We start from the raw sequence: 13,207 nt of genomic DNA on the forward strand, positions 1-13,207 counted from the left end.
CCAGCTTCACTCTCCTCTCCATCCCAGATAGAGAGTAGCCAGAGGGACTGTAAATCCATTCCTAACATTTCCAGTTGTTTGAGTTATGTTCCACCAGAATTAAGAAGGTGACTTTAAAAACATGAAGGAGAAATAAAGGTTGCACTTCCCAGAGCAGAGTACAGGTGTAAAATGAAACTGAACTTTTACTATGAAACTGCTCCAGAGGAGAAAGGATTGAGAATATTTTTATAGAATATTTGCATTATGGGTAATTTTTTTAAATCCAGGGTTCAACTTGCATGACACAGAGGCATAAGTCTACCACTTAATGACATTTATAACTCTGTAACAATCCGTTTTGTATAAATTACGGCTGAGGTTTATTTCTGATTATGATATATAGAATAAAGTGATGTCATAAAGACAAAGTTTGTAAGTTACAATCTGTCCTGTTGCTTTAAATAAGAGGATTTCTGGAGACAATTGCCTTGATGAATATAAACTCAAATGAACCTTGAATCTCTTCAATTATTCTTATTTAGAATTCATTTTCCTTTGAACTTTCATTTAACTCAAAGCACAATCGTTCCATTATAAATCAAACACGAGCTTGTCTTCCCTGCAATAACAAGTATGCTTTAAATAATGAAGAAACACCTATGGTCATAAAAGATAATGTTTCAATGCACCAAAATAGAAAAGGTAAAGAGATTTATTATCTTAGTTCAGTAATGATGAGTTAAATATTTTTCTAGCAACAGACATCTCTATTCCAGACAACACTTTTTATTTGACTTTTTAGTGTATTTCCTTTCCCAGAAGACTGGAGTGCCTTATTATCAATGAGAGAAACCCAAGATTCAATACACAATGCTGTTGGTGGCAGAAAAGCTCAGATCTCTTCTTGCTCGGTCTTCCTAGTAGGCTAATGAGTACAAATATCTCTCAACCTCCCTGGGCCTCTTTTCCACTGTGAAAGGGCTGGGCTGAATCATCCTAAACCCATTTCAAGCTCTAAAGATGAAGACTCTATATGCCTTTCCTTTTGCACAGAATTATGGTGAGGAACAACTAAGTTAATGGATGTGAATACGCTTTAAAAGGCATAAAAGTGTTATACACAGCACTTGACGGCTTTCACTCTGCATTTTGTAAATACCTTTATACATCCATTATGTGAACTATGCTATCCAAAATAACACAAAAAAAACTCTGGAGCATCTCCAGGCTATTACAGATGAAACAGCATGATAAAGAGGATCTTCTGGAGTTCCCGTGATAAATTCTCTTGGACAGAATCAAAATCCCACATTATAACAGGTCAAGTAGCCAAACTATCCCAAACAAGAGCCCCCTTCCCCACTGGAAATTTTGCCAGCAGACAGGACACAGAAGGAAGCAGGTAGGCTGGGAGGTTGCAAAGCTCTCTTCCTGTTATCTCTTTATGCTTTCCGTCTTCAAAGCGCTGTGACCTGTCTTCAGTACACCCTCGGGTGTAGGATTTACATTTTTAATATTGGCATTTATGACGTGGTGCTTTTTCCTGGTTAATTGGTATCAGAGCAAAATGTTTGCCTCTCTCCTGAAATAAATCTCTTCAAGAGCTTCAATCACACATTCTTTTGTTCTATCCCTCATTTGAAACGCGCTCTGCAAAGCCGCCAGACCACGCTACATAATCTTTTGCCTCTCACGTTTTTAAATCTGGGGGTTTATGCTTTAATGGCTTTGATGTGCTTACTATTCAGCCTGTTACTTAAACCACGTTCCTCCTCGTCCAACACCCCGCTCTTCCTCAGCCTTACAAGCCTGCACCCTCTGAGGCTGAAAGGATTTATTTATCATCCAGAGCGTTTCCATAATTTTGGAAACATATGTTTCGAAATTACATTCCAGTATCTCATACTATGTTCTTTGTCTTACATCTGTTCTGTAAAAACAAACAAAACACTCATAATTATATTCCAATGGCTACAAAGTCTACATTTTCCACGAGAGTTGGTTCTTCCACAAACAGTAAGAGGCACGGAACAAAGGCATTTACACCTGGCTTCAATGTCATCGGAATCACATTCTTGTGTTAATTAGAGCTAACCACTGATAATAACAAACTTCTACAACATAACTGTGAAACTGTGACTCTTCTTCCAGAGTTATTTCATTTTCACAGGATAATCTCTTTATTGAAAGATCAGCTATTGTCGAAAAACCAAAGTCTCGACAAAATGTTCAACCTTGCATGGACAACAACTCAGCAATCTTTCCTCTCCCAGGGTAGGACTAGCCTTAAATATACTTTAAAAAATGCACCTCTCTCCCAGTAATATCCTATTGGAAAGCAGCCAACGCACAACAAAAGCTCCCTTCCAAAAAACAGAAAATAAACCTGAGTGAAACAGAGAGAAATAATTGGCTAAAATATATTCCTTTCTAAAATAACTACCCTTGCCACACACCAGCTCCCTCCCACCCAGAAGTCTCTCGTGCCACACAAACATTCACACACACACACCATTTAAACACAGAAGGTCAATCGTTTTACATCCATTGTGTTTCCCTAGAATGTCTGATGTCAGAATTAGATCAATTAGCATTGAAACATTGAAAAAGCCCCTCAAAACCAAGAACTCCTATTCAGCCTATCGATTAAAAATAAAATTTCACCACTGCACTAAGGTTACTCTCCTCATGTTTCTGCCCTTGTTACCCTGATCCTTACACTCTTGCGTAATAAAAGAAATTTTAGAACTGAGAAGAGAGGTGTCTGATGCCTACAGTGGTGTGTTGGTAGATATTCAACAACCAGCTCAAAGTGAGGAGGGAAAAAACTGTGATTTGTAGCATTTGCTGATTTCCATGATGTAAATACCTCCATCACGGCCAATTTCAAGTTAGCACTGTGAGGTTGCTGAAGGGCAGAGACGGGACTATCTACACACAACTGGCTCTTGGAAGCTGGTTCTGCCACTGGATGCCTGAGATTTAAAAATGCTCTCAGCACCTTTGACATCGGACAGCAGTTCTAGAGGTAAATCGTAGTTTGTTCTCAGCCAGTCTGTTTCTAGAATGGTTTTCAGGCATTCCTGCCAATGTTCTGGGCTAAATATGCCCTTATAGGATCATGGGTAGAGAGGCCAATACTAGTCACCGTGTTCAGTCAATGCATAACGTAACCCACATAAATGCTGGCCACTATGTAACCCAGTCCCAACATAAAGAGACATTCAAAAAAAATCACAAAGATGATTCCAGAAGCTTTGAAAGACAATGTCAGTCTTGGGATTTTCTTATAAAATTTTATGCAGGTGCTTCCCCCAGCAATCTTCTCAATCAGCCCTCCTTAGACACCTCATTCTGTCCCCAAAGTTTTACAGTTATGTTAAAGATTGACAACGCACACACAGCCTTTCTCTCTCCCACATTCTCCCTCTCCCCATTTCCCCCCCAAACATCTGCACATGTGCACGTGCACACACACCCACAGATTCTACTTGCCCTACTGCTCTCCCCATTCAATCTATACCATCTTTGCTTGTATACCACACTCATTCTCCATGACTGCCCCCCACAGGCACAGCACCCTGGGAGCGTAGGCCTTCTCCCAATCTGACTGCTTTCCTCCAATTCTAGTGAATGATATTCTTGATTCCATTACAGCAACATAAAGGTATTTGTCAAGGTGACTTCTGCAGCATCACAGTAATAATCATAGGAACACTTACCTAGTTCCCATGCTGTACCAGCAACTAAGCTGAGCACTTGACACCCAGACACTCATTTAAGTTGTGGAGCCAGGAGTCCAACCAGGCAGGATGGCATAAGAACCCTGTTGTTCCTAACCATCATACTCTGCCAATTCTTAGGCCCATCTGGAGAAAAGCCACCACGGGATCTTAGCCAAGTCAAACTTTCTGTGCCTCAGTCTCCTCATCTGTAAAATGGGGCTGATAATGGTACCAACCTCACAAGGTTTGGAGGAGAATGAGTTAACATATGTAAAGTCTTAGAACAATACTTGGCACATAATAAGTTCTATTCTCTTAGCTAAGTGTCAGCTGGTCAGTGTTAACCAGTTCTAATGGGCTCCTCACAGCCTACAGAATCCCATGACCTTTTTCGTAGTGTTCTCTGCTAGACTCCCAGGGGTTGGCAAATTTTTTCTGTAAAGGGTCAGATAGTAAATATTTTAGGCTTTGCAGACCACAGTCTTTGTCACATCATCTTCTTAGTCATCATCTTCTTTTTAAGTCTTTAAAAATGTAAAAATCGTTCTTAGCTTGTGGGGTAAAACAGGCTACATGCATAGTTGGCTGACCCCGTGCTAGACCAAGAGAGAGAGCCCGTTTTAAATACCACATTTTTTAGGTAACCAAATATGTGAACTCTGAAAGAGACACACGTGTATCAACCACACGTTCCCTCAGCAAAAGTTGACTTATCACTCTTTATGTGCCAGGTGCCATTCTAAATGCTGAAGCTACAAAGATGGAGAAGTGCGTGCTTCACTCTTGGGATGTTCATAGCCCAGTGGCAAGACAATCACAGCACAGTGCATGGTGAATTGACAAAGGAGGAAGAGATCTGCTCTGGTTAGGTGACTGATGAGGAGAGGAAAGGGTCCAAAGAGAAGACGCTTGAATTACACTTTGAAAGATGCGAGGAATTCACTCGGCAGAAAAAGGCATAAGAGAGCAAGGAGGTATTCAGCAAGCTGTGGTTACTGGGATCAGAAGAGGCCCCCAAGGTCAGTGAGAGCCACATCAGGGAGGGAGGCCCCAGCATGCCCGCTAAAGCACCGGGACTTTATCCTGTAGGCCTCTAGTTTCCAAACTTTTTAACGCAGAAATTTGTCCTCAGGCAAAATCTTCATCTAGAGCCCTGTGTGTAACCGATCTGGTGGAAGCTGGGTGGCAAATCCACAGCACGCCCTCCTGCCGGCCTCCTTTGCCATAGGCAGGTCGGGGCGACCTCTGATCCTCCTGGCAGCATAGTTGGAAATCCACAGCTCCTGGCAACAGGCAGCAAACTCAGGGGCCAGGGAAATCCTGCTGCAGTGGCTCCACTTAAACAAATTCTTCTGAAGTCAATAAAATTCCATCTATCTATTTTTATCTTGAACAGACATCCTGTTCCCCCAGCGCCTCTGCCTTTGCTGGCTGCAGGCTTGCCCCATGCAATTTAACACTTAATTACATACTGTCTTATGTCCTTATCTAATTGTTTCTTGAGCTGCCTTTCTCCCCATGTAGATGATGTGGCCTGATGGCAGGAAGCACCTCTGGCTTCTCTTGTACCCGCCTCAAGGAGCAGTATGGAGCAAGGAGCAAGGAGGTGCTACTGAAGAGAAGATGTCTTCCAACCCAAAGATTCTAAGACTCCCCATAGAGGAAAGTATTTTCAAACAGAATAAGTTCAGTAACATGACGACAAAACATCTCCCAAGGCAAGCATTAAGTTAGTGCACGTGGAGCATGTAGTGGGGAGTTGCTTGTGTGTTTCAGGACTGAGAGTTGAGTTGATCAGATTGCTCAGTTCACAAAACATTATTGCTTTGTGTCCACACACAACCCCTCTTCCCTCACTCTTTCCCAGTCCAATTTCCCTCCTTGCAATAGACAATCATTTTATTGTGTTTATATGTATGTATTCTCTGACTATTGTCTTGTGTGCATATATTTGAATATATAGAAATAGTATGCTGTCATATTTTAGATATCATCCTAGCTCTTCCTTTTTTCACCCAGCATGATGTTTTTAAGACCTATCCATATTGCCAACATGCATCTAGTCCATTTCTCCTAAACGCTACATACTATTCCATAATCTGTAGCCATTATATTTTACATATCCAGCCCCCTAAGGATGGCCAACTAGAATGTTTCCAACTCCTCACTCCCACAAACAGGGCTGCAATGAACATCCTCATACAAGTTCCTTACAAATCTACCTGGAGGGGCCGGCCCCGTGGCCGAGCAGTTAAGTTCGTGTTCTCCACTTTGACAGCCTAGATTTCGCTGGTTGGGATCCTGGGCGCGCACATGGCACCACTCATCAGGCCATATTGAGGCAGCGTCCTGCATGCCACAACTAGAAGGACCCACAACTGAAAAAATATACAACTATGTACTGGAGGAATTTGGGGAGAAAAAAAGCAGAAAAAAAAAAGTAAGATTGGCAACAGTTGTTAGCTCAGGTGCCAATCTTTAAAAAAAAAAAAAAATCTACCTGGAAAATTCCAGGCCCATATGCCCAGGAGCCGGAAAGCTGAGTCCCGTGGTGTGAGTGTAAGTACTGCCAGGGCGCTCTCAAGAGAAGCTGCGCAAGTCCCCTCTCCCACCAGCCATGCTGAGGGTTTCTCAGGCTAACATCCCCAACAACACTGAGCAACACTCACTGTTACGATTGAAATATGTCCCCAAAAAAGATATGTTGAAGTCCCAACCCCCAATAGCTCAGAATGTGACGGTAATTGGAAATAGAATCTTTGCAGGTAAGGTCATTAGGGTGGGCCCTAATCTAATATGACTGGTGTCCTTATAAAAAGGGGAAATTTGGACCCAGAGACAGACATACCCAGAGGAAAGACAATGTAAAGAGAAAGACACAGGGAGAACGCCATGTGAAGGTGAAGGCAGAGATTGAAATGATGCATCTATAAACCAAGTAATGCCAAAGATTGCCAGCAAACCACCAGAAGCAAGGAGAGAGGATGGGACAGATTTTCCCTCACAGCCCTCAAAAGGAACCAATCCTGCCCAAACCTTGATTTTGAACTTCTAGCTTCCGGAACCATGAGACAATAAATTTCTGTTATTTATCCCACCTAGGTTTTGGTACCTTGCTACAGCAGCCCCAGGACACTATACACTCAGCTTTCCAAGTTCTGCCAGTCTGATGGGTATCACGTAATATCTTGTTAATTTTATTTCTCTAATCGCTAATGAGTTTGAACATCTTCTTCAAATGCATTTTGGTCATATGAGTCTCCTTGTGAACTGCCCATTTCTATCCTTTTGCCCACTTTTTCATAGAGGGTCCTGTCTTTTTCTTGTTGAGTTCCAACAGCTCCTTTTAGTCCCTTACAGTTTGATGCTTTACAAACATCCTCTCTCAAACTATCATCTGTCTGTTAACTTTATCAATTCCTTATTGGGCAGAATTACTTAATTTCTGTTGAATCAAATTCATCCATTTTTTTAATTATGATTTGTGTAATTGAGATTTTGCTTAAGAAATCCTTCCCCACTCCTATGTTACAAAGAAATTCTCCTGCATAATCTTCCACAAACTCTACTGTTTTACCTTTAACATGTAGAGTCCATATCTGTATATGATGTGAGCTAGGGAGCTCCTTAAAAAAACATTGTATAACAAAACTCTCCAAAATGTAGTGGCTTAAAACATACAACAAACATTTATTTTGCTCACATACCTGCATTGTAGGTAGGGATGAACAAGGATGGTTCATCTTTGTGCCACACAGCGCCAGCTGAGATGGCTTGACTGGGGCTGAAGGATGCGCTTTCAAGATGGCTCACTTATGGCTGGCAGGTTCCTGCTGGCTGGCAGCTGGGAGTTTGGCTAAGGCTGAGGGCTGGCGGCCACAGTTCCTTTCCACTTGCACCTCACTCATCACAGGCTGTTTGGGCCTCCTCCCGTTATGATGGCTGAGTTCCAAGGCAAAAACAAAAGGCAAAGTCTGTACCACTTCATACACCCAAGCTTCAGAATTCACTTAGCGTTACTTCGATTGTAGTCAAAATCTGCCCAGAATCAAGGGGAGGGAACATATGCCCCACCTCTCAGTAGGAAAACAGTCAAAGTCACATTGTAGAAAGCCCTTGGGGGAAAAGAGAGAATGCCGCAATCATCTTTGGGAATAGAATCTGCCACAGGATCCAATCTTAAGTAGGTCATCTTTATCACTTCTTAAATTCCTTTATACACATGGTCTGCAGCTGAGCGCTCTCCTCTGTTACACTGCTCTGTTGTCTGTTTTTTGCCACAACAAGACTGGTATCGTGTCTATATCTGATAGGGTGAATTCTCTCTCCTCATTCTCCTTTTTCAAACTTGTGAGTTCTTCGTGAACCTTTATTTTTCCCATACAACTCTCCAAACACATCTATCAAACTCCAACAAGTAGTCCTACTAGAATTTTGTTGGGATTGCCTTGACTATATAAGTTAATTTGAGAAAATAAATGTAATTTTATATTGTCATCTCACTCAAATACATAGAAATTACTCTAACCATTTATTCAGGGCTTACTTTTAAAGGCTTTAAGAATTTTAATATTTCTCCTGTAGAGGTCTTGTCTATTTTTTTGTTAATCTCTAAATAGTTCATAGTTTTGGTTGATGCCATGAATATTATTCTTTTTAAATATATTTTCTAATCTGTTTTTGCTGGTCTGGAGAAATTCTATTGCTATTCCTGAACTGATCTTGAATCTGGCCAGCTTGCTTAATTCTCATAGTTAGTTGAATCTGTTGCTTTTGCTGTGTAGATGATCACATTCTCTGCAAACAGTGACAGTTTCATTCCTTCCCACTAATTCACACCTCTTATTTCTTTTTCTTTGTTTATAGTGTTGGCTAGTAAACCCAGTGTTGTGCTAACACTAGTGAGTGATCATGGCGATCCTTGTCTTGTTCCTGATCTTAAAGGGAATGCATTTTTCTCCATTAAGTATAATTTGTGCTTTAAGTTTTTCATTACAAATAGGTATTGAGCTTTCTTAATCTACTGAGATAAATATGTGATTTTTTTTCTCCTTTAGTCTCTTAATGTGGTGACTATATTACTATGTTGTCATCCTTTGATTCCTGAATGAACCTCCCAAATGACAATACATTAATTTTTTTAACTATTAACATTTAACAAGCTACTACAATATTTTATTTAGGACTTTTATATCTGTGATCATAAGCCAAAGAGATTAGTAATTTTCTTTTCTTGTATTGTCCTTATCAAACGTTGGATAAAGATTATCTTCAACTTAAAAATGATGGAGACAGATTTTAGTGTTTTTCTATTTTGAGATTGCTAGAATTGAACTGTAAAACTGTAAGGGCAAGGTACCTTTTCGGAGAGGAGCTCTTTGATTACTCTTTTAATTTTTAGTGCTTATTTCTTTATTCAAATTTTCTATTCTTTTACCAATATAGGCATTTAATCATGTTCTCCAGATGTTTTCATTTCATACAGGGTTTCCAAATTTAGTAGGATAAAGTTATTCATAACTTAGTTCTCATCATTTTTGTATCTCTGTATCTATAGCTTTTTCTGTTGAAAAGATCTGTATTTTCCTTATTAAATCTTTTTCCCTGATTAGTCTGTGTTAATTTATATCTTTATTAATTATTAAATAGTAATAGGGTGGTTTCTGCTGTTTATATTTCCAAAATGAAAAAGAAGCTTTTAGTTATCAGTCTTCTCTGTTGTTTTTATTTGTTTGTATGCTCTCCATTGATTCCTGCCCTCATATTTCTTATTTCTTTCCTTTTTGTTTATTTTGATTTGTTCTGTTGCTCTTTTGCAACTTCTTGTGTTGAATTCTTAACTCATTCAATGTTAATCATCTTTGTTTCCTGAAAAACAGATTTAAAGCAAGATTCTCCTCTGACAACTGTTTTAGCTATGCCCCCACTTAACGGGATACAGAGTATTCTTATTTTTTTTCAGTATTATTTTTATTTTTACTAATTTTTCTCATGATTATTAGAAATTTAACAAGTAAATCTCCCTTTTAATCCAAGAGTTTCTTAGTAATATTATTTAGTTTTCAGACATTTGGAATTTTTCTTGGTAACTTTATTTTAACTTTTGGTTTTATAGCATTATGATCAGACAATATAATCTAGATAATTATCATTCCTTGGAATTTATTGAGGCTTCCTTTGCAGCCTAGTATATGATCAGTTTTTACAAGAGTTTCTCGTGTGTCCAAAAAGAGTTGCATTTTCTATTGCTGGGTGTAGAGTTCTACACAATTGTAATAGCTCAAGCTTTTCTTTGTATTAGTCAAATGATCTATTTCTCTGCTTACTTTTGTTTCATTTGAGCTATCAGTTTTCTAACACTGATGTGTAATAATAACTATAATTGTTGCTTTATGAATTTCTCAAAAACAAATGCCCTTTGTAGATGAACAGCAGAGGGAGTAGAGGACAGTTTGCCAGATCCCCTAATGCCACGTAAGGATTCCATGCTAGGAAGTAAAGGAAAATACAAGGCCTGTATTCCATCTTGGTTTGAGCTTCAATGGTGATAATATAGGTCTTGGCTACTTCATCTGCCAAAGGAGAACTCATAAATATAACTACATGAAGCTGGGGCTAACCTTGATGTGCCCTTCATGAGCTTCTGCCTCCAAGATCTGGATCTAAATCAGGGATCGGCACAAGCCCCCATCCCTGCACTCATGGCAGACATCACCAATCAACCACTCTCCAGCTAGCCTTCCAACAGTCAGAATGAGATTTTTGGCAAGCCTGGTGTCAATGGCAAATAAATACCACACAGACTTTTGAGACTTAAGCCATCTCTGAAAAACTGAAGACTATCCCTGACCCTCAGGTGGCAAAGTCAACCCAATGGTTCAACACTGCTTCCTGATTTGCTCCTAAGCTTCTGACACATGGGTCATTCCACCCTCAAACTCCTCCAAGTCACGTGAAAACACCTAACGCATGAGTAAGGTGTCCTCCTGTTTGTAAGAATTCCTGTTCTCCTCTGATGGTACAGTCTGAATGAGGCACAGTTTCCTGAGCAAGCAGGATGAGTGTCAGTGCCCACTCCTTAATCTGGGGTCTTCTACATAACTTGAATGTTGAGAACTTAAATACACCAAGGTGAACTGCAGGCTCTTTTCTCGGACAGAACTAAGCTTTTGGGTTAAACCAGTGTACCAGTCAGGGTTGTTGGTCACAAACAGCAGAAATGACTCTGGTTGAACAGAGCAGAAGTGGACTTGACTGAGAGGATACTGGGCAGCTCACAGACTCTTCAGAATGGCTGGAGAAAGGCTCCGAGAACAGACAGACACCAAAGAAAGAAGGCCGACGAAGCACAACCCCAGCTCCCTGCAGACAGTTTGGAAAGTTTCCCTCAGTCTGCGTCACTGCTGCATGTGACTTCATCTCTGGCACAGCCCCTGGAAACCCAATGCTGCTGCCACTGCCACTGCTACCACCTCCCCCCCCCCCCCAAAGCATCCTCCACTATCCCTGTTTCCTAGCCTTACAGCTCAGGAAGGGTCATGTGATTGCTGGAGCATGGGGCAGTCTCCTGCATACTGGACACCAGAGGGGCCCCGGAGGTCAGGTAACCGGCCTTCTAGACTTCACTGCTGAGAGGCCAGCTCTGCTCACACCAAGAATCACATGATGACATATTCTCCAAATGTAGGAAGGGGATTCAGAAACAGTGGAGACCTACAAAGACAAAAAACACTAAGCTGGTTAAGGTGGAGTGCTGCCTGGGCTCCCTAGAGTCCTTTTGAGAGGGTGTGCGTCCCAGAATAATTTGAACTCAATTTAAACCTTATTCTCATCTGAAAGATGGAGGATAATATCACCCAACTAGTGTGGTTGAAATAAGGATCAAATGAAAGGAAATATACAGGTGTGATTTATAAGTTATGAAATGCTACACGGATGTTGGTGACTCCACTCATTCCTTCATTCTTTTGGTGAAGTTCTTCCTAATCTTCATCTGCTGCTGGTCCATTACATAAATCTCACTTTCCCCTTCAGCCTCCCAGCAGACAACCTTACCGCTTACTCCACATAGTTAATAGAATCCACACTAAAGAAACTCTCCCAGCTTCGTACCACCAAATTGACAGACACTCCTGAATCTACTCCATCTTCTCCTCCTTCACCCCTGCTTCCAAGGAGATCTCTCTTCCCCTTATTCAAGGCCAATTCTGCCTTGAGTAACTTGTTCCCATTGCTTTCTGCCTCCCACGGAATCTTACATTATCGTTTTACCCCTTCTTTGCCCTTTATCTCTCTACTGGATCCTTCCATCCTGCTCTCTCTCATGTTACCCTCCCTAAAACCCCCAGACCTGCATTCCCCTTTACCTACTACCCACTCTTTCTTCCTTCCATCACGCAAGTTACCTGAACTTAGTGTCTCCTCTTCCATCCCCTGTCCACCCCTCAGCCTGTTCCAGTCTGACTTCCACACTCATGTCTCCACCAAGGCTGACTTTGCCAAGCCTCCAATGACCTCTGAGTTGTTAGGTCCAAGTTGTCCCCCGACGTGACCTCTCAGCAACCTTCAACACAGCAACAAACTGCTTCCTCCTTCTAGAGACAATCTCCTTCCTTAACTTCCAGGACACCATCCTCTCCTGGTTTATCTGCTACCTCCTTGGACGCGCCTTTCAATCACCTTAGCCAGCTCCTGCTCCTCAATACAGCCTTTAAAAAGGGACTCCTACTTCCCCTTCATGCCTCCCACATACATATCATTAACTCCTAAATTCTACCCATTCCACCTCCTAAAACCTTGTCTAATCTGTGCTCTTCTGTATACCCACTTCAGTCCTCTGGACTCTTCTCCATCCAGCAACCAGAGTGAGCTTTTTAAAATATAAAAATGATTGAGTCACTTCTTTGCTCTAAGTTCTTCAATGCCTTAGCATGGACTATCATAGGTTACGTGCCCTGACCCCAGGCTGCCTCTTCATTCTTGCTCACTCCTCTCCCCTAGCTTGCTTGCACCCTAGTGCACAGTGTTGTTCTCTGCTATACCTGCTCCTTCTCACCTTGGGGCCTTCACACATACTGTTCCTCTTCCTGAAATGGGGGCCTCACCTGCACTACATCAGTTGTAGGTTGCATGACTCCTGGGACACCATTCACCTCATTGGCCTCACGGATGCATAGAATTAAACTGTCTTAAAGAAGAAGTGGGTTTTTCTAATTATCTAAGAGTCTCATCATATCAGCTAGCATCAGGGCTGTCTGAAACACCCTTTCCCTGTTTGTGTTTTGGATCTCTTAAACATTGCTCGGAGGGAAAAGCCTTCCCTGACCCTCCAAACAAGGTTAGGTCTCCCCGTCAGTCACTATTCTTCCACGTTCCCTTCATGGCACTTACCATAATTATAGTTATACATGTTTGGTAATTATTTATGATGTGTCAGTCTCTCCAATGGACTGTAAGTTTCCAAGGGATAATGACAGTTTCTGAAATGCTCTGTCGTGTAT

At 41.3% G+C, this 13,207-nt stretch overlaps 1 long non-coding RNA gene across 3 annotated transcripts in view; it reads right to left on the reverse strand.

Moving 5' to 3' along the window:
* Positions 1-7,717, reverse strand: part of LOC124240416 (uncharacterized) — a 62,874-nt gene extending 55,157 nt beyond the window's left edge. For all 3 annotated transcript variants that reach the window (XR_006888864.1, XR_006888862.1, XR_006888863.1), the window contains exon 1: positions 7,415-7,717. This is a non-coding gene — a long non-coding RNA (uncharacterized LOC124240416). The remainder of the gene's footprint in view (positions 1-7,414) is intronic.
* Between the last annotated feature and the right edge of the window lie 5,490 nt (positions 7,718-13,207).

Source organism: Equus quagga, chromosome 5 (genome assembly GCF_021613505.1).
Source record: "Equus quagga isolate Etosha38 chromosome 5, UCLA_HA_Equagga_1.0, whole genome shotgun sequence".
In the NCBI taxonomy this organism is placed as follows: domain Eukaryota; kingdom Metazoa; phylum Chordata; class Mammalia; order Perissodactyla; family Equidae; genus Equus; species Equus quagga.